This window comes from Enhydra lutris, unplaced genomic scaffold (assembly GCF_002288905.1).
Source record: "Enhydra lutris kenyoni isolate GAN:26980312 unplaced genomic scaffold, ASM228890v2 scaffoldscaffold12, whole genome shotgun sequence".
Taxonomy (NCBI): domain Eukaryota; kingdom Metazoa; phylum Chordata; class Mammalia; order Carnivora; family Mustelidae; genus Enhydra; species Enhydra lutris.
The window spans coordinates 51,662,139-51,681,990 of NW_019154096.1; the positions used below are offsets into that span (position 1 = coordinate 51,662,139).

General features: G+C 36.7%; 1 protein-coding gene across 3 annotated transcripts in view; it reads right to left on the bottom strand.

Annotated features, from left to right (window-relative positions):
- LOC111145067 (heparanase 2 (inactive)) overlaps positions 1 to 19,852 on the bottom strand; it is a 667,951-nt gene that overhangs the window by 626,782 nt on the left and 21,317 nt on the right. The gene's annotated exons all lie outside the window — the stretch shown is intronic.

The window sequence follows — 19,852 nt, forward strand, 5'->3', positions numbered from 1 at the left end:
TTTAAATATCTATGCCCCTAACATGGGAGGAGCCAACCATATAAACCCATTAATAACAAAATCAAAGAAACACATTGACAATAATACAATAATTGTAGGGGACGTTAACACCTCCCTCACTGAAATGGACAGATTATCCAAGCAAAAGATCAACAAGGAAATAAAGGCCTTAAATGACACACTGGACCAGATGGACATCACATACATATCCAAAACATCCCATCCCAAAGCAACAGAATACACATTCTTCCCTAGTACACATGGAACACTCTCCAGAATAGATCATATCCTGGCTCACAAATCACATCTCAACTGGTACCAAAAGATTGGGATCATTCCCTGCATATTTTCAGACCACAATGCTCTGAAGCTAGAACTCAATTACAAGAGGAAAGTTGGAAAGAACACAAATACATGGAGGCTAAAGAGCATCCTACTAAAGAATGAATGGGTCAACCAGGAAATTCAAGAACAATTTTAAAAATTCATGGAAACAAATGATAATGAAAACACAACGGTTCAAAATACATGGGACATGGCAATGATGGTCCTGAGAGGAAAGTATATAGCAATACAAGCCTTTCTCAAGAAACAAGAAAGGTCTCAAGTACACAACCTAACTCTACACCTATAGAAGCTGGACAAAGAACAGCAAAGAAAGCCTAAACCCAGCAGGAGAAGAGAAATAATAAAGATCAGAGCAGAAATCAATGAAATAGAAACCAAAAAACAATAGAACAAATCAACGAAACTAGGAGCTGGTTCTTTGAGAGAATTAGTAAGATTGATAAACCCCTGGCCAAACTTATCAAAAAGAAAAGAGAAAGGACCCAAATAAATAAAATCATGAATGAAGGAGGAGAGATCACAACCAACACCAAAGAAATACAAGCAATTATAAGAATATATTATGAGCAACTATATGCCAGCAAATTTGACAATCTGGAAGAAATGGATGCATTCTTAGAGATGTATAAACTACCACAACCGAACCAGGAAGAAATAGAAAACCTGAACAGACCCATAACCAGTAAGGAGATTGAAGCAGTCATCAAAAATCTCCCAACAAACATGAGCCCAGGGCCAGATGGCTTCCCAGGGGAATTCTACAAAACATTTAAAGAAGAATTCATTCCTATTCTCCTGAAACTGTTCCAAAAACTAGAAATGGAAGGAAAACTTTCAAACTCATTTTATGAGGCCAGCATTACCTTGATCCCAAAACCAGACAAAGACCCCATCAATAAAGAGAATTACAGACCAATATCTTTGATGAACACAGATGTGGAAATTCTCACCAGAATACTAGCCAATAGGATTCAACAGTACATTAAAAAGATTATTCACCACGACCAAGTGGGATTTATTCCAGGCCTGCAAGGTTGGTTCAACCTCCGCAAATCAATCAATGTGATACAATACATTAATAAAAGAAAGAAAAAGAACCATATGATACTCTCAATAGATGCTGAAAAAGCATTTGACAAAGTACAGCTGCCTTTCCTGATCAAAACTCTTCAAAGTGTAGGGATAGAGAGTACATACCTCAGTATCATCAAAGCCATCTATGAAAAACCCACTGCGAATATCATTCTCAATGGAGAAAAACTGAGAGCTTTTCTGCTAAGGTCAGGAACACAACAGGGATGTCCCTTATCACCACTGTTCTTCAACATAGTACTAGAAGTCCTAGCCTCAGCAATCAGACAACAAAAAGAAATTAAAGGCATCTAAATCGGCAAAGAAGTCAAACTATCACTCTTTGCAGATGATATGATACTTTATGTGGAAAACCCAAAAGACTCCACTCTAAAACTGCTAGAACTCATACAGGAATTCAATAAAGTGTCATGATATAAAAATCAATGCACAGAAATCAGTTGCATTTCTATACACCAACAACAAGACAGAAGAAAGAGAAATTAAGGAGTCGATCCCATTTACAATTGCACCCAAAACCATAAGATACCTAGGAATAAACCTAACCAAAGAGGCAAAGAATCTGTACTCAGAAAACTATAAAGTACTCATGAAAGAAATTGAGGGAGACACAAAGAAATGGAAAAGAGTTCTATGCTTATGGATTGGAAGAATATATATTGTGAAAATGTCTATGCTACCTAAAGCAATCTACACCTTTAATGCAATCCCTATCAAAATACCATCCATTTCTTTCAAAGAAATAAAACAAATAATCCTAAAATTTATATGGAACCAGAAAAGACCCCAAATGGCAAGAGGAATGTTGAAAAACAAAGCCAAAGTTGGTGGCATCACAATTCCAGACTTCAAGCTCTATTACAAAGATGTCATCCTCAAGACTGTATGGTACTGACACAAAAACAGACACATAGATCAATGGAACAGAATAGAGAGCCCAGAAACAGACACTCAACTCTATGGTCAACTAATCTGTGACAAAGGAAATAATGTCAGATGGAAAAAAGACGTCTCTTCAACAAATGGTGTTGGGAAAATTGGACAGCCACATGCAGAAGAATGAAACTGGACCACTTCCTTATACCACACACAAAAATAGAATCCAGATGGATGAAGGATCTAAATGTGAGACAGGAATCCATCAAAATCCTTGAGGAGAATACAGGCAACAACCTTTTGACCTCAGCCACAGAAACTTCTTCCTAGACCCATCACCAAAGGCAAGGAAAGCAAGGGTAAAAATGAACTATTGGGATTTCATCAAAATAAAAGACTTTTGCATAGCAAAGGAAACAGCAAAACCAAAAGACAACTGACAGAATGGGAGAAGATAATTGCAAACGACATATCATATAAAGGGCTAGTATCCAAAATCTATAAAGAACTTATCAAGGGGTGCCTGGGTGGCTCAGTGGGTTGAGGCTCTACCTTCGGCTCAGGTCATGATCTCAGGGTCCTGGGATTGAGCCCCACATTGGGCTCTCTCCTTAGCAGGGAGCCTGCTTCTCCCACCTTCTCTTTCTGCCTGCCTCTCTGCCTACTTATTATCTCTATCAAATAAATGAATAAAATCTTAAAAAAAAAAGAACTTATCAAAATCAAGACCCAAAGAACAAATAATCCAATCAAGAAATGGGCAGAGGACATGAACAGACATTTCTGCAAAGAAGACATCCAGATGCCAACTGACACATGAAAAAGTGCTCCACATCACTCAGCATCAGGGAAATACAAACCAAAACCACAATGAGATACTACCTCACACCAGTCAGAATGGCTAAAATTAACAAGTCAGGAAACGACAGATGTTGGAGAGAATGCAGAGAAAGGGGAACCCTCCTACACTGTTGGTAGGAATGCAAGCTGGTGCAGACACTCTGAAAAGAGCATGGAATTTCCTCAAAAAGTTGAAAATAGAGCTACCCTATGACCTGGCAATCACACTACTGGGTATTTACCCTAAAGATACAAATGTAGTGATCTGAAGGGGCATGTGCACCTGAATGTTTATAGCAGCAATGTCCACTATAGCCAAACTACGGAAAGAATCTAGATGTCCACCAAGAGATGAATGGATAAAGAAGATGTGGTATATATATACAATGGAAAACTATGCAGCCATCAAAAGAAATGAAATCTTGCCATTTGCAACAAAGTGGCTGGAACTAGAGGATATTATGCTGAGTGAAATCAGTCAGTCAGAGAAAAACAATTATCATTTGATCTCCCTGATATGAGGAATTTGAGATGCAGAGTGGGGAGTCTGGGGGGTAGGGAAGGAAAAAATGAAACAAGATGGGATCGAGAGGGAGACATACCATAAGAGACTCCTAATCACACAAAACAAACTGAGGGTTGCTCAGGGGAGGGAGGTAAGGAGAGGGTGGCTGGGTTATGGACATTGGGGAGGGTATGTGATATGGTGAGTGCTGTGAAGTGTGTAAGCCTGATGATCCACAGACCTGTACCCCTGGGGCAAATAATACATTATATGTTAATAAAAGTAATTCTTAAAATTTTTTTCAAAAAAGAGAAACAACACAAACAAGCAAGAGAGACTTGACCAAATAGAGATCACCTAAAGAAAACGAAAAAGGGAAAAAGAAAGAGTAAAAAAAAGAACAAAAAACAGAATAGAGAACCCAAGAGCAGAGGAGAAATATCAAATGATATGTGCATAACTGGAATTCTGGAAGGTGAAGAAAGGGACAACAGGGCTAAATTAATAATGGCTGAGAATTTTCCAAAACCATGGCCAGATGCAATAAACTCAGATAAATTATAGGATAAATACCAACAACAACCAAACACAAATGCACATGCGCATGCACGCATGCACACACACACACACACACACACACGACACACACCTAGGCATATGAAAGTCAAAATGCTAAAAACCAAAGATAAAATCTTGAAAGGAATCAGAGAAAAATGACACACTGCCTAAAAAGGAACGAGGATAAGAATTACAGCAAACTTCTCATTAGAAAGCATGGAATAGTGACACCTTTAAAGTGTTAAAAGAAAAAAATGTCAACCCAAAATTCTACACTATGAAAAGTATCCTTCAAAACTAAAGGAGAAATACTTTCTCAATCAAACAAATTGATTGTTGGTATACATTTTCCTTAAGAAATGTTAAAGTCTTTAGGCATAAGGAATGTGATATAGGTCAGAAACCTGGATGTAAAAACATAATGAACAGTGTCAGAAAAGGAATAAATGAAGATAAAACAAAATATTTTATTGATTTTTATTTACTCTAAGAGATAACTGAATGACTCAAGCAAGTACAGGAGTAATGAATTTTGTGTATAGCATATGTTAAAATTAAATAATATCAATGGCATGAGGAATGGGAAGGAAAAGTATGGTACTTACACTATGGATAAAACTGTGTAATATTAATTAAAAGTAGATTCTGATCACTTATTTTTTGTTTGTTTCAAGTTTTTATTTAAATTTCAATTAATTAACATATAGTGTAACATTTGTTTTTCAAGAATAGAATCTAGAGATTCATCACTTACATATATCACCCAGTGCTCATCACAACAACTGCCCTCTAATGGGTCATGGGATTTAAGGAGATTCTGATCATTTAAAAATGTATTTTGAAAACCCTAGAACACAAAAGCATAAAATGTTTTTTAACATGATGAGTTGGACTTCATCAAAATTAAAAAATTTCTTTAATGCACAGCACATCGCCTGTCATGTAGTAAGCACTCAATATGTTACTATCAATTTCTTAAGAGGTTAAGCATACACTTATGTGCAATCCAGCAATTCCATTCCCAGGCATTTATCGCAAAGAAATAAAAACATATGTTCGCGTAAAGATAGGAATTTTCAAAGCAGTTTTTTATTCATAATAGTCAAAAACTAGAAAGAACCCAATTTCCATCTGGTGATAAAATGGATAAGGAAATTATAGTATATTTGTTCAATGGAAACTACTTACCAATACAAAGAAACAAACTACTGATACATGCAACAAAACTGATGAATCTCCAAAGTATTACAGAAAGTGAAAGAAGCCCAATATAGACGATCTATTGCATGGTATCATTTATTTATTTTTTAATTATTTTAGAGACAGAGCATGCAAGTGAGTGAGGGAGGGGTTGAGGAGGAGAGAGAGAGCGAGAATCCCAAGCAGGCTCCACATCCAACACATTTCACAACCCTGATATCATGACCTGAGCCAAAAACCAAGAGTCGGACACCGAGCTACCAAGGCGTCCCTGCATGATTTCATTTAAATATAAGTCTAATTACAAAACTCTAGTGACAAAAAGCAGATCAGTGGTTCCTAGAAGAGTGGGGTGTTGACTCTGAAGGAGCAAGGAGAAACTTGTTCAGACATGTTCTACATCATGATATAGAAATGTATGACATTGTGGAAGTAGTTAAATGAATACATTTGTCAAAACTCATCAAATTATGCACTTAAAAATTGGAAAAATTTTACCTAAATAATACAGATCAAAAAGGGAGGTACTAGGGAGGAGGTGGAAGGAGAGGAAACTTCTTCTTCTTCTTCTTCTTTTTTTTTTTGAAGAGGAAACTTCTTTACAAAATCATTTGCAAAGGCTTTCATTTGTTCTATATACTCACAAGGTAATTCCTTACCTAAACTTAATTGAGAGAACTACTAACACACTTAAAATACTTGCAAATTATACAATATATTGGAAAAGAGCATGATTATTACCTCCCTAGTGCTTTATAACTTCAGATAAGAGAAGGTTTAATAAAGTCACTGCAATAAAAGAAAGATTGGGAGTAATGGAAGATAGCACACAAACAGAACTTGAAAGGGAGGATAAATCCAGGATAGAGAAAAAAAGAGACTAGTGAAATAGTTTGTTTAAATAGTCCTAGAATATCAAAATGGAAAATTCATTTATAGAGATAAGAAGCTGTTCTTGGAAAAAGACCCTAAATTCCTTATGGATTTATATGGACTAGTCTGTGTTCACTGCTTCCCAATCCTGAAGAAAATTGGAAACTCAACACTTTGTTCCCTCTGCAAGAATCCTGTTCTCCCACATGACTTTTCCCCCTTTTAACACAATAAGAGACATTTAATTAACTTTTCTGCCACATGCAGCTGGCACCAAAGCAAACCAAGCTGTGGGGTGGCTGACCCAGAAACTGATGAATGTTCAGAGTAAACATGTTTTCAGCCAATCTGGAGTGGTATATTTCTAAAAGGGCAGACAGCTTTTAAAATTAATTAAGTCATCTGGACAAACTGTCCATCCAATTGGAGTTTTTCAGTAATGACTATCAGACCACAGATCTTCCTGCAGCTGAGCTTGTTTATCATTCAACAAGGCTACCTCTGCCATGTCTCATAGACAGCTTCATGATTTTTATTTTCACTGGCTTCTGGCTTCTTGTATTTATATAAACAGGCCAAAAAAGCAAAACACACATGAAAGCAAGTTTAAATGGAAGATACCACATTTCCCCAAAAGGCAGAGACACCTATCTTTCCTTTTCTGCATGTCAGAGTAGACAACTGGGGAGAAAAGGACCCCATGAATGGCAGGAGAGCAGATGGCCTCATTTAACAGCATGAACTCACTTAATCCCTGCTGCAAAGTCTGATGTTTGCATAGTGGAGGCTACACACAAAATGACATCAGACCCCATGAAGACTGCAGCTTAACTCTTAAAGTTAGGAAGTACCTAAATTAGTGTCCTGAGAACCTGACTGCACAGTATAATTCCACGTCCAGCATAATTTTTCTCTGTTGTTTTGTTTGCCTGTTTGTTTATGTTTGCCTTATCTTCTCAATAAACTCTGACTGTGGCTCTGAAGGGAACAGTGCATCTCATATGGGTTCTTTTTGAGATAGGAGACCCCTGAAATATCCTAGAGTGCTCTTGCTCTCCTCTGAATTCATCCACTGCACTGCCTGAAGGGGAGTTCTTTTTTTTCTCTTAGTCTCAGGGGACCCAAGAGATATTCTGTCCAGCTTAGGAAGCAGAGCCCTTTCAACCTTCTGAGAACTAGCCTAACTAGCCTTTCTGTTACCGTACATGAATCCCCCTTACTGCCTACCTCCCTGTGTAGTTTTTATAACTTCATTTGGTAGAGAGTTTTTCCTGCCACAGATCAACTTCACAAGGCAATCACGTAATGACTCCTCTAAATGAAGAGAGTAAGTATCATTTGTTAAGTATCTACTAAGCGTTGGCACTGTGTTAACACTTTACATATCGTGTCATTTAACCTACCATGTCATGACACATATATATAACCTTTCATTCCACAAAAATACAACGTGGCAGTATGGAGTAATAATTAAAACTACAGGTTCTAGAATCAAACCACCTGAGTTAGATTTTTTTACTTCACCACCTCAAGCTGAATAACCTTAGAGAAATTGCGTAACATCTTCATTCCTTGGCTGCCACATCTGTAGAGAGAATGAGAGCATCTATTTCACAGAATTTCTGTGAAGATTAAACGAATTATTCAAAAAATTGTTAGCTCTTTATTATTTCTGTTGTCAAACAGATAAAAAAACTAAGACCTAGCAAGACCAAATGACTTGTCCAAGATCATACAGCTAGAGTTCATATGTAGGTCTGCCTGACTCTAAAGCCAATGTCCCTCACTGGTCTATCACACTGATTTAAAAAAAAAAAAAGAAGAGGAAGAAGAAGGGGTGCCTGGCTGGCTCAGTGGGTTAAGCCTCTGCCTTCAGCTCAGGTCATGATCTCAGGATCCTGGGCTTGAGTCCCACATCGGGCTCTCTGCTCAGCAGGGAGACTGCTTCCTCCTCTCTCTCTCTCTGCCTGCCTCTCTGCCTACTTGTGATCTCTCTCTGTCAAATAAATAAATAAAATCTTTAAAAAAAAAAAAAAAACCTTACCTCATTAAAAAAAAAGAAGAAGAAGAAGAAGAAAGAAAAGAAAACAACAAAAAAAAACAAAAAAACTCAGACCCACAGTTTCTCAAAGCATGTTCTGTGGAACACTGATCTCATGAAATACATACTTTATTCATCTTTTAGAGATTCACACTGCATGTTAGTATATTAAAAGCTCTTAAAAATTAATTTGCTTTAACCTAATGTTTCACAAATATATTTGACAAGTTATATTTCACAGACATTCAGGATCGCTGGGACATCCTTTGCTAAAAACCTAAGGAGCTAACCCATCACAAATAAAGTGTGGGTAATGTTGGCAAGAACTATTTCAAATGTCCTGATTTCTACAATTAGCATGTACACCAGTTATTACCTACAAGTGTAGACTAATTGTATTGTAAGAAAGAGTAAAATTACGACTTTTTTTTTTTTAAGATTTTATTTATTTATTTATTTGACAGAGACAGAGAGACAGAACAAACGCCAGAGGAGTGGCCAGCAGAGGGAGAGGGAGCCAGATGTGGGGCTTGATTCCAGGATCCTGGGATCATAACCTGAGCCAAAGGTGGACGCTTAACTGACTAAGCCACCCAGGTGTCCCAAATTATGACTTTTTTACAGGAAAACACAATATATAAAGTTCAACTTCTAAGAAGAGAGACCCAGAGATAATAAATTATTTGTCAGGGCAACAGAGCCAGCAATAGAACCTAGTCTTCTGAATCTAACACTGTCTTCCACACCAGTGATCTCCAAAATGGTTATGTTTACACCAGAGAAATGAGGAGAAAATAAGGTAACATTTATGTAACATTTTAATCTGTTATAATTTCTATTTTATGGATATATAATATTAGTATTATAATTAATAGTATAAATAATTTATAAATACACTCACAAACAAAATTTGTGGGTGTGCTCAAAAGTTTTTATTAAAAGAAGTACACTGTCAAAAAGTTGGGAGTCCACTATTTCAATCTCTACACCCAGAGAATGACATGTTGCTGTGAGAGAAAGCAATAAAAAGTAGAACATCTACAATGTACCCTGGCACTGTCTCTCAAGTATAGCTCTCCTTTAAAAGACAAAGAGGGAAAAAAGAAATTCTCACAGACCACCCCAAAATTAAAATAAGTTATTTCATCATCATGTTACATAAATATTTAATAACATAAAAATTAGCTTTTACCTATAATTCTTAAGCAACTACCAAAACAAATTTATTAAATAGAAACAAACCTAAAAAATTCATAAAATTTAAATTATCACCATCAATTTAACATGATGGAAGGTGTCATTTTATTGAAATACCAAATCAGCATTCATGACCTGATTATAGCTAAGATTAATGGCACAAGATATGCCTCAGTTTCCTCATATCAAAAATACAGAAATAAAAATACTTGGCTCACAGAGTTATGATAATTTAATAAGCTAACACCTGAAAAGTATATGATACCTGGTACATAATAAGTACCTCCAAAATATTAACTGTTACCATAACCAGTATTGTCGTCCTTGTCATTGTCATCATCATTATCATCATCTTGATCCCTATGGATCACTTCCCCCATGACCTTTCCTTACTGGAACTATTACTCAATTTTTGTTCCTAGAGTCCTCCCTGACATGATTTTGAGCTCTTTACATTATTCATGTATTAGGTTTGCCCATCCTCTTTCCCCACAAATCTGAATTTAAAACAGATTTAAACACAATTAAAAACAGTATGTCTTGACACCAACACAATCCTAAAGACCAATGAACACAGATACTAAAATCCTATGGCAGAAGTATTCATCCAGATGAATTAGAATGTATCCAGATCCACATATCTATTGGACTATCATTAAGATTAAGGGGGGGCACGTGTTGTGATGAGCACTTGGTGTTATACGGAACTAATGAATCATTGAACACTGCATCAAAAACTAATGATGTACTATATGGTGGCTAACTGAACATAGTAAAAAAAAAAAAAAGGATGAGCTATAACATTTTTAAATTCTAGTAAAGAATTCCTGGACACCTGAGAAGACAATGACATACATGCAATCCTCCACAAGCCTTTGGATTCCAGTTAGGGAAATACTATCCTATAGCTATATAAGAAGAAATGAAAATTTATATTCTAACTAAGGATGACTTTGTTTTTCATGTTTCCTTGGTAACACCAGAATTCATACAACTCTCCTGATTAACAGTAACATTCTATTTCATATACATTATGTGATCAACTTTCATACAAGAGCCCCTTAAAAGCAAGCATGATATTATTCATCTCTGACTCACCAGCACTAGCAAACTACCTTTGCTCCAACTCTTGGGAGAATGTCTTACTAACTTTAACAGGTTACAGCAGGAAGAGTACCAAACATGGAGTTCAAAGCACTAAGTTCAAGTTCCAGCTCTGACCTACCTAATAGCTGTGTGAACTTGAGCAAGCCAAGTAATTTCTAAGTCTTATTTTTTCTTTCCTGAAAAAGAGTAGGAGTGCCCCCTGATATGGTTGTCTGAAGATTAAATGACATCTATATGCCATGTGCTTACTAAACAATAATATACCAGGTAAATGTAATATAGAATTACTAATATAAAATGTGAATCCACCTAAGGTGAAGTAGATAGAGAGGATGAATCCCTTTCATAAACTCAGAACTACCTGGGCAGAACACTACTGAACTGTACATTGAGAAGTGGTTAACATGGTAATATTTTCCCAAGGTCACAATAATTTTTTTTAAATATTTTATTTAATTATTTGAGAGAGAAAGCATGAGAGAGAGGATGAGAGGAGAGAGGTCAGTGGGAGAAGCAGACTCCCTGCTGAGCAGGGAGCCCAATGTGGGACTCGATCCCGGGACTCCAGAATCATGACCTGAGCTGAAGGCAGTTGCCTAACCTACTGAGCCACCCAGGCGCCCCACCAAGGTCACAATAATTTTTACTACCTAAAGAGACAGGTTTCTGGAGTAAGAAAAAAAAAAATCAAAAATAGTAACAAAGACCTGGTTTCAAATTTTACTAACCATACCATCTCATACAATTCACTGTTTTTAAATCTCAAATGCCTCATCATTAAAAGGGGAGTAGTGGTAACTTTCTCTCAGGGTTTGGTAAATAAAAAAGATAAAACAAACTAATAAACATTTAGCACAGTGTCAGGCACAGAGTTAATGTTTAAAAAAATTAGTTTCCAGAGCACCTGGCTGGCTCAGTAAGAAGAGCATGGGACTCTTGATCTCAGGGTCATGAGTTCAAGCTCCACATTGAGTATAGAGATTACTTAAATATAACTTAAAAAGATAATCTTATAGGTGTGCCTGGGTGGCTCAGTTGGTTAAGCATCTGACTTTTGGTTTCAGCTCAGGTCAGGATCTCAGGGTCATGAGATTGAGCCCCAGGGGCTCCACGCTCAGCATGGAGTCTGCTTAGAATTCTTTCCCTCTCCTCTCCCTCCCCTTCTGCTTCTCCCCACTCACGAGCACACACACACATACACACACACACACACACACATGCTCTCTCTAAAATAAATAAAATAATATCTTTTAAAAAAGATAATCATAAAAAAATCAGTTTCCATCAGTTTGAAATCCTTACTCTCCTCGTAATTAAAAAACCTATCCATTAATCAAGTATTAACTATACACTGTGTGGTTTTTCACTATTTTAAAAGCATGAGGTATTGAAAAAATAAAAGACATGGATTCCATTTTCAAAGAGTTTACAATTAAGTTAGAATGCCAAAAATAGTCACAGAGAGCCCTTTAAAACCCTACTATATTCATAAAATAAACTTTAGGGTTTTATACTATTGTTATGATAGAAATCTTTTTATTGTGGTAAAACAATATGAGATCAACCCTCTTAAAATTTTTAGTGTACAATACAGTATTGTTACAGCAGATGTTATACAATGTTGCACAGTAGGTCTCTAGAACTTAATCATCTTGCATAACTCAAACTTTATACCCACTGAACAGCAACTTCCTAAGTGCCCTTCCCCTTAGTCCCTGGCAATCACCATTCTGCTCTATGTGTTTGACTATTTTAGATACCTCATATAAGTGGGATCATAACCCTGTTTGTCATTCTGTCACTGGTTTGTTTCACTCAGCATAATGTCCTCAAGATTCATATATGTTATCACATATAGCAGGATTTTCTTTTTTTTTTTTAATCTTTGCTACTGTGAATGATGCTACAATGAACACAGGAATGCAAGTACCTTTGAGACCTGATTTCAATTTTTTTTTATATATATACCCAGAAGTAGTATTGCTGGATCATATGGTATTTGTTTTTACTTTTTGAGGAACCTCTATATTGTTTTCCATAGTAGCTAGAGCATTTTACATTGCCCCCAACTATGTGCAAGAGTTCCAATTTTTCTTCGTCCTCACTAACATCTGTTATCTTTTGTTTCTTTGATAATAGCCATTCTAAAGGGTACCAGGTGATATCTCATTATGGTTTTATGATTTGCATTTCCCTGATTATTAGTAACATCAAAAATCTTTTCATATACCCAATTACAGCCATCTGTATATCTTCTGGCCATTTGTATGTCTTCTGTAGAAAAATATCTATTCAAGTCTTTGGCCCAGTTTTAATCCGGTTATTTTGTTTTATTTTGGTTTTTGTTTGTTTATGCTCTTGAGTAGAGGTAGTTTCTTATACATTTGGGACATTACCCCTTAGCAGATATTTGGTTTACAATATCTGTAAATTGGTTTATTTCCTCCCATTCCATAAGATGCCTCTTTAGTCTGTTGTTTCCTTTGCTCTGCAGAAACTTGTAGTTTCATGTAGTCCCTCTTGTCTTTTTGTTTTTGTTTTTGTTTTTGTTTTTGTTGCCTAGGCTTTTGGTGTCATTTCCAAGAAATCATTGTCAAGACCAATGTAATGGAGCATTCTCCCTGTTTTCTTCTAGGAGTTTCACAGTTTCAGGTCATATATTTAAGTCTCTAACCATTTTGAGTTGATTTGTGCATAATGTAAGATAAGGATCCAATTTTATTCTTTTGCATATGGATATCCAGTGGATACCCAGTTTTCCCAGTACCACTTGTTAAAGAGACTGGCCTTTCCCTATTGTGTATTCTTGGCACCCCCTTTGAAGATCAGTTTATTACATATGCTTGCATTTATTTCTGTGAACTCTGTTCTGTTCCACTGGTCTATGTGCCCGTCTTTATGCCAGTACCATACTGTTTTAATTACTGTAGCTTTGTGATGTATGTTTTATTTTATTTCCAGTAAAGTTAACATACAGTTTTATATTAGTTTCAGGTGTACAATATAGTGTGATTCAATAATTCCATATATCACCCCATGCTCATCACAAGTTCCCTCCTTAATCCCCATCACCTATTTCACGTATCCTTGCACCCACCTCCTCTGAAGACATGCCATGCACCTTTTCTGACCACAACATTAAAAAACTAGAAATCAACCACAAGAAAAATATCTGAAAAGACCACAAATACAGAGAGGTGAAATAACATGCTACTAAATGATGACCACTCATTATTTAGTCCACTAAGAAGTCAAAAAACTCAAAAAGTGCATGGAAACAAACAAAAATGAAAACACAATAGTAGAAAACCTTTGGGATGCAGCAAAAGCAGTTCTAAAGGGAAATTATATAGCAATACAGATATACCTCAAGAAGCAAGAAAAAATCTCAAACAAGCTAACCTTATACCTAAAGGAGCTAAAAAAAAAAAAAAGAACAACAAACAAAACCCCAAACCAGCAAAAGGAAGGAAATAATAAAAATTAGAGCAGAAGTAAATGATATGGAAACTAAAAAAACAATAGAACAGTCAATGAAATGAGAAGCTAGTTCTTTGGAAAGGTCAACAAAGCTGATAAACCTCCAGCTGGACTCATCAAAAAAAAAAAAAAAAAAAAGAGAGAGAGAGAGAGAGAGAAAAAGAAAAAGAAAAAAGATAAAGGGCTCGAATAAATAAAATCACAAATGAAAGGGGAAAAATAGCAACCAGCACTATAGAAATACAAATAAATGTGAGAGAATATAATGAAAAACTGTATGTCAACAAATTAAACTACCTAAAGGAATATAATATATTTTGAAGTCAGGACGTGTGATGCTTCCAGTTTTGTTTTTCTTTCTCAAGATGATTTTGGCTATTTGGGGTCTCTTGTGGTTCCAAATGAAGTTTAGGACTGTTTTATCTATTTCAGTATAGAAATAAATGTCAAAGTACCATTGGGATTTGATAGGGATTACATTCAATCTCTAGATCACTTTGGGTAGTAAGTCTTCCAGTCCATGAACACAGGATGTCTTCCCACTTATTTGTGTCTTCTTTAATTTCTTTCACCAATGTTTTATATTTTTCCCTTTTTAATTAACTTTATTCCTAAGTATTTTATTCTCTTTAATGCTACTATAAATGGGTTTTCTTTATTTCCTTTTGGACAGTTTGTTGTTAGTATTTAGAAATACAACTGCTTTGTTGATTTTGTATCCTGCAAATTTACTGAATTCATTTTTAGTTGTAAAGTGGTCAATTTTATGTTATGTGTTTTTTGCCATAATTAAAAAAAATCCTACCTGAGCAAATACTGACTCATTACTATTAATCACTGACTTATTAATATGTGTTCAGTATGTAGCAAAGTAATAGACACCTAAAACTGGTGTCAAAAATTTTATAAATAATTCCTTGCCCCTGTAATCAGATTTTTCTTTAAGAGTTACAAAAATATTGTTATTGTCATTTTTAGGTTTGACACTGATGCTCCCCACATATCTGCTGGATATGTACTTGGAAATATTTTACTAGATATGATAGAGCTTTGGGGTCAAAGTGATCTGAATCCCTTTCCTAGTTCTGCCACTTACTAGCTGTAAAATCTTGTGAAGTTAAATATCTCTAAGCCTGAGTTTCCTCAGTATGCCATAATAAAAATGTTACCTATACCTCATAAGATGGTTATGAAAATTAAGTAAAATAGTAGGTATCATGTGGATATCATGTCTGATTCATTAAGGGTTTAATAAAAGTCATTAATTTAATAAAAGTCAATAAACAGCCATAGAAGAAGGAGGAGGAGGAGGAGGAAGAGAAGGAGCAGTACGAGGAGGAAGAAAAGAACTAGGCCATCCACTCACACACCTGCTACCTATTTATAAGCAAAAACATGTAACTATAGCACAACAGGTCAGGTTTAACAGTGCAGATTAGCTACAGGAAAAAAAATTTCCCCTATATGTTAACTAGATTCATACTTATCTGTCACACAGATATTTCACAAATATCTGAGAAAGGCTGAAATATAAGTGTTTTTTGTCCATGTACTACTACTTGGAAAACATTTTCTTAACTCAATCCTCAACTATTCAATTTGGCTTTATTTGCCTTTGGGGAGAGGAATCAGGCTGAATGAATGAATGAATGAATGAACAAATAAATAAATAAATAAATGAGGGATTATTTCCAGTTGAATTCACAGAGCCAAAAACCTGGCACTCACTAATTTTTAAAAAATTGGGGCACTTGGGTGGCTCAGTGGGTTAAGCCTCTGCCTTCAGCTCAGGTCATGATTCCAAGGTACTGGCATCTAGTTCCCCATCCAGCTCCCTGCTCAGCAGGAAGCCTGCTTCTCCCTCTCCCACTCCTCCTGCTTGTGTCCCCTCTCTTGCTATTTCTCTGTCAATTAAATAAAATCTTTAAAAAATTAAAAATTAAGTTTGACTCATGCCAATACTAGTAATCCCTCAGTTTATAGCATTCTTTGATCCCAGTGAATCTCAAAAAAAAAAAAAAAAAGAAGAAGAAGAAGAACAAGAACAAGAAGAAAGAAAGAAAGACCCTCTCCCTTTCATGTTTGAACTGGAACACAAATTAATTGCAAAGGATACTACCCATATCAAATCAATTACCATGTCCTGTCAATTTTTCCTCTGTAATGACTCCCTATTTTTTTCTTTCCCACTGCTGCTTCATTAATGTAATCTTTTCTCATCTCACTCCTGGATATCTTCACTAGCCTCTCACTGCTGCCTCTGCAGATAGGCATCTACCACTGTTTCTGTTCTGTCCTGTGAGGAACAATGAGATAAATCTCCCTAAAATATCACACATAATTTTTCCTAGTTACAATCCTTCCTTGATTCTCTGTTGTCTAAAGGATAAAATCCAAACCCTTAACTCTCAAGTTTGCTATCAGATAGTCTTCCACAATCTGATCCTAAACTCCTATTCAACTTCACCTCTCAAGGAAATCCTTTTACAACCTGTTCCCAAATGGTTTTTGTATATTGGAAATGGGACTTGCCAAATGGCACATGATCATTATCTTTAGTTTATCAATGTCCAAACATTCAGTAGTTTTTGAAACAAATAAACAAAAGATGAAGAGTATCCTTTCATTTCCAAATACTCCTAAGACTAAAAACCCTAGAAAAGGAACCCAAGGTCAATATATGCATAAAACAAAACCCAGCCTACGTTTCTTCATTCCCAAAAAATTTTACTTCTCATATATCTATGAGGTCCATCTGGTCTAATGTGTCATTCATGCTCTTGTTTCTTTATTGATTTTCTGCTTGCATGATCTATTACTGAGAGTGGCATGTTAAGATCCCCTAATATTAATGTATTCATATCAGTGTGACTCTTTATCTCGATTAACAGTTGTCTTATATAGTTGGCTGCTCCTGTATTGGGGGCATAATTATTTACAACTGTTATATCTTCTTGGTGAATAGACCCTTTAAGAATGATGTAGTGTCCTTCTTTATCTCTGACTACACTCTTTAATTTAAAATCTAATTTATCTGATATGAGAATCGTTACACCATCTTTTGAGGCCCATTGGCATGGAAGATGCTTCTCCATCCCTTCACTTTCAGTCTGGATGTGTCCTTAGGCTCCAAATGGGTCTCTTGTAGACATATGGATGGGTCCTGTTTTATCCAATCTGCAACCCTGTGCCGCTTTGTTTGTTTTTTTTTTTTTTTTTTAATAGAGTTTTGTTGGGGGGGCTTTAAGATTTATTTATTTATTTATTTGACAGAGAGAGAGAGAGATCACAAGTAGAGAGAGAGAGATCACAAGTAGAGAGAGAGGCAGGCAGAGAGAGAGTGGGGAAGCAGGCTCCCCGCTGAGTAGAGAACCCGATGCAGGCTTCGATCCCAAGACCCTGCGATCATGACCTGAGCCGAAGGCAGAGACTTAACCCACTGAGCCACCCAGGAGCCCAACCCTGTGCCGTTTTATGGGAGCATTTAGGCCGTTCACGTTAAGAGTGATTATTGAAAGATACGTTTTTATTGACATCGTGTTGCCTGTGAAGTCCTTGTTTCTATAGATTGTCTCTGTGAATTTCTGTTCTATGTCACTCTTGGGTTCCTTCTTATTCCCTTAATATTTCTTTTAGTGCCGGCTTGGTGGTCACACACTTTTTAAACCTTGCCAGTCTTGGAAGGTCTTTATCTCTCCATCCATTTTGAATGTAACCTTGCTAGATAAAGTATTCTTGGCTGCACGCTCTTCTCATTTAGTGACCTAAATATGTCTTGTCATCCCTTTCTGGCTTGCCAGGTTTCTGTGGACAGGTCTGACGTTATTCTGATAGGCCTTCCTCTGTACGTAAGGAATCTCTTCCCCCTAGCTGCCTTCAGAAGCTCTTGTCTAAAATTGTGATTCGTCAGTTGCACATCAAGTGCCTTGAGGTCTTTCTAGATTCACTGATCTTGGGGGGGTGTTCTTTTTTCTTCTTTAATTTTATTTATTTATCTGACAGAGAGAAGACAAGTAGGCAGAGAGGCAGGCAGACAGAGAGGTGGAAGCAGGCTGCCCGCTGAGCAGAGAGCCTGTTGTGGGGCTCAATCCCAGGACCCTGAGATCATGACCCGAGCTGAAGGCAGAGGCTTAACCCACTGAGCCACCCAGGCACCCCAGGGGTGTGTTCTTTCTACCTCTAGGACACAAACGCTGGTTCCATTTCCCAGATTGGGAACATTTTCTTCCAGAATCTGTTCAACTATATCTTCTAGTCTTCTCTCTTTCTCCACCCCCTCATGGATCCCAGTAATTCTGATGTTGGAATGTCTCATGGTGTCATTTATTTCCCTAATTCTGTTTTCATGGCTTCTAATTTGTTTCTTCCATGCCTCCTCCTGATCCTTTTTCTCTATCAGTTTGTCCTCTAGATCACTAATTCTATCTTCTGCCTCAGTTACTCTAGCTGTTAGAGTATTTAGATTAGACTGGATCTCATTGATAGCAGACACATGGACCAGTGGAACAGAGTAGAGTGCCCAGATATACACCTTCAACAGTATGGTCAAACAATTTTTGACAAAGCAGGAAAAAGTACACAGTGGATAAAAGACAGTCTCTTCAATAAATGGTGCTGGGAAAACTGGACAGCTATATATAGAACAATGAAACTCAACCATTCTCTTACACCATAAACAAAGATAAACTCGAAATGGATAAAAGACCTCAATGTGAGGCAGGAATCTACCAAAATCCTACAGGAGAACATAGGCAGTAAACTCTTTGACACTGGCCATAGCAACTTCTTTCAAAACACATCTCCAAAGGCAAAGGAAACAAAAGCGAAAATTAACTTTTGGGACTTCATCAAGATCAAAAGTTTCTGCACACCAAAGGAAACAGTCAACAAAACAAAGAAGCAACCCATGGAATGGGAGAAGATATTTGCAAATGACACTACAGACAAAGGGTCGATACCCAAGATCTATAAAGAACTCCTCAAACTGAACACACACAAAACAGATAATCATGTCAAAAAATGCGCAGACGATGTGAACAGACACTTCTCCAAAGAAGACATACAAATGGCTAACAGACACATGAAAAAATGTTCATCATCATTGGCCATCAGAGAGACTCAAATCAAAACCACATTGAGATACCACCTTACACCAGTTAGAATGGCCAAAATCAACAAGACAGTAAATAACATGTGTTGGAGAAGATGTGGAGAAAGAGGAACCCTCTTACGCTGTTGGTAGGAATGCAAGTTGGTGCAGCCACTTTGGAAAACAGTGAAGAGATTCCTTAAAAAAATTAAAAATAGAGCTACCCTGTGATGCTGCAATTGCACTACTGGGTATTTACCCCAAAGATACTGATGTTGTGAAAAGAAGGGCCATCTGTACCCCAATGTTCAAAGCAGCAATGGCCATAGTCACCAAACTAGAAAGAACCAAGATGCCCTTCAACAAATGAATGGGTAAGGAAGATGTGGTCCGTATACACTATGGAGTATTATGCCTCCATCAGAAAGGATGAATACCCAACTTTTTATCAACATGGATGGGACTGGAAGAGATTATGCTGAGTGAAATAAGTCAAGCAGAGAGAGTCAATTATCATATGGTTTCAATTACTTGTGGAGCATAAGGAATAACACAGGGGACACTGGGAGATGGAGAGGAGAAGTGAGCTGGGGGAAATCGGAGGGGAAGATAAACCATGAGAGACTGTGGACTCTGAGAAACAAGA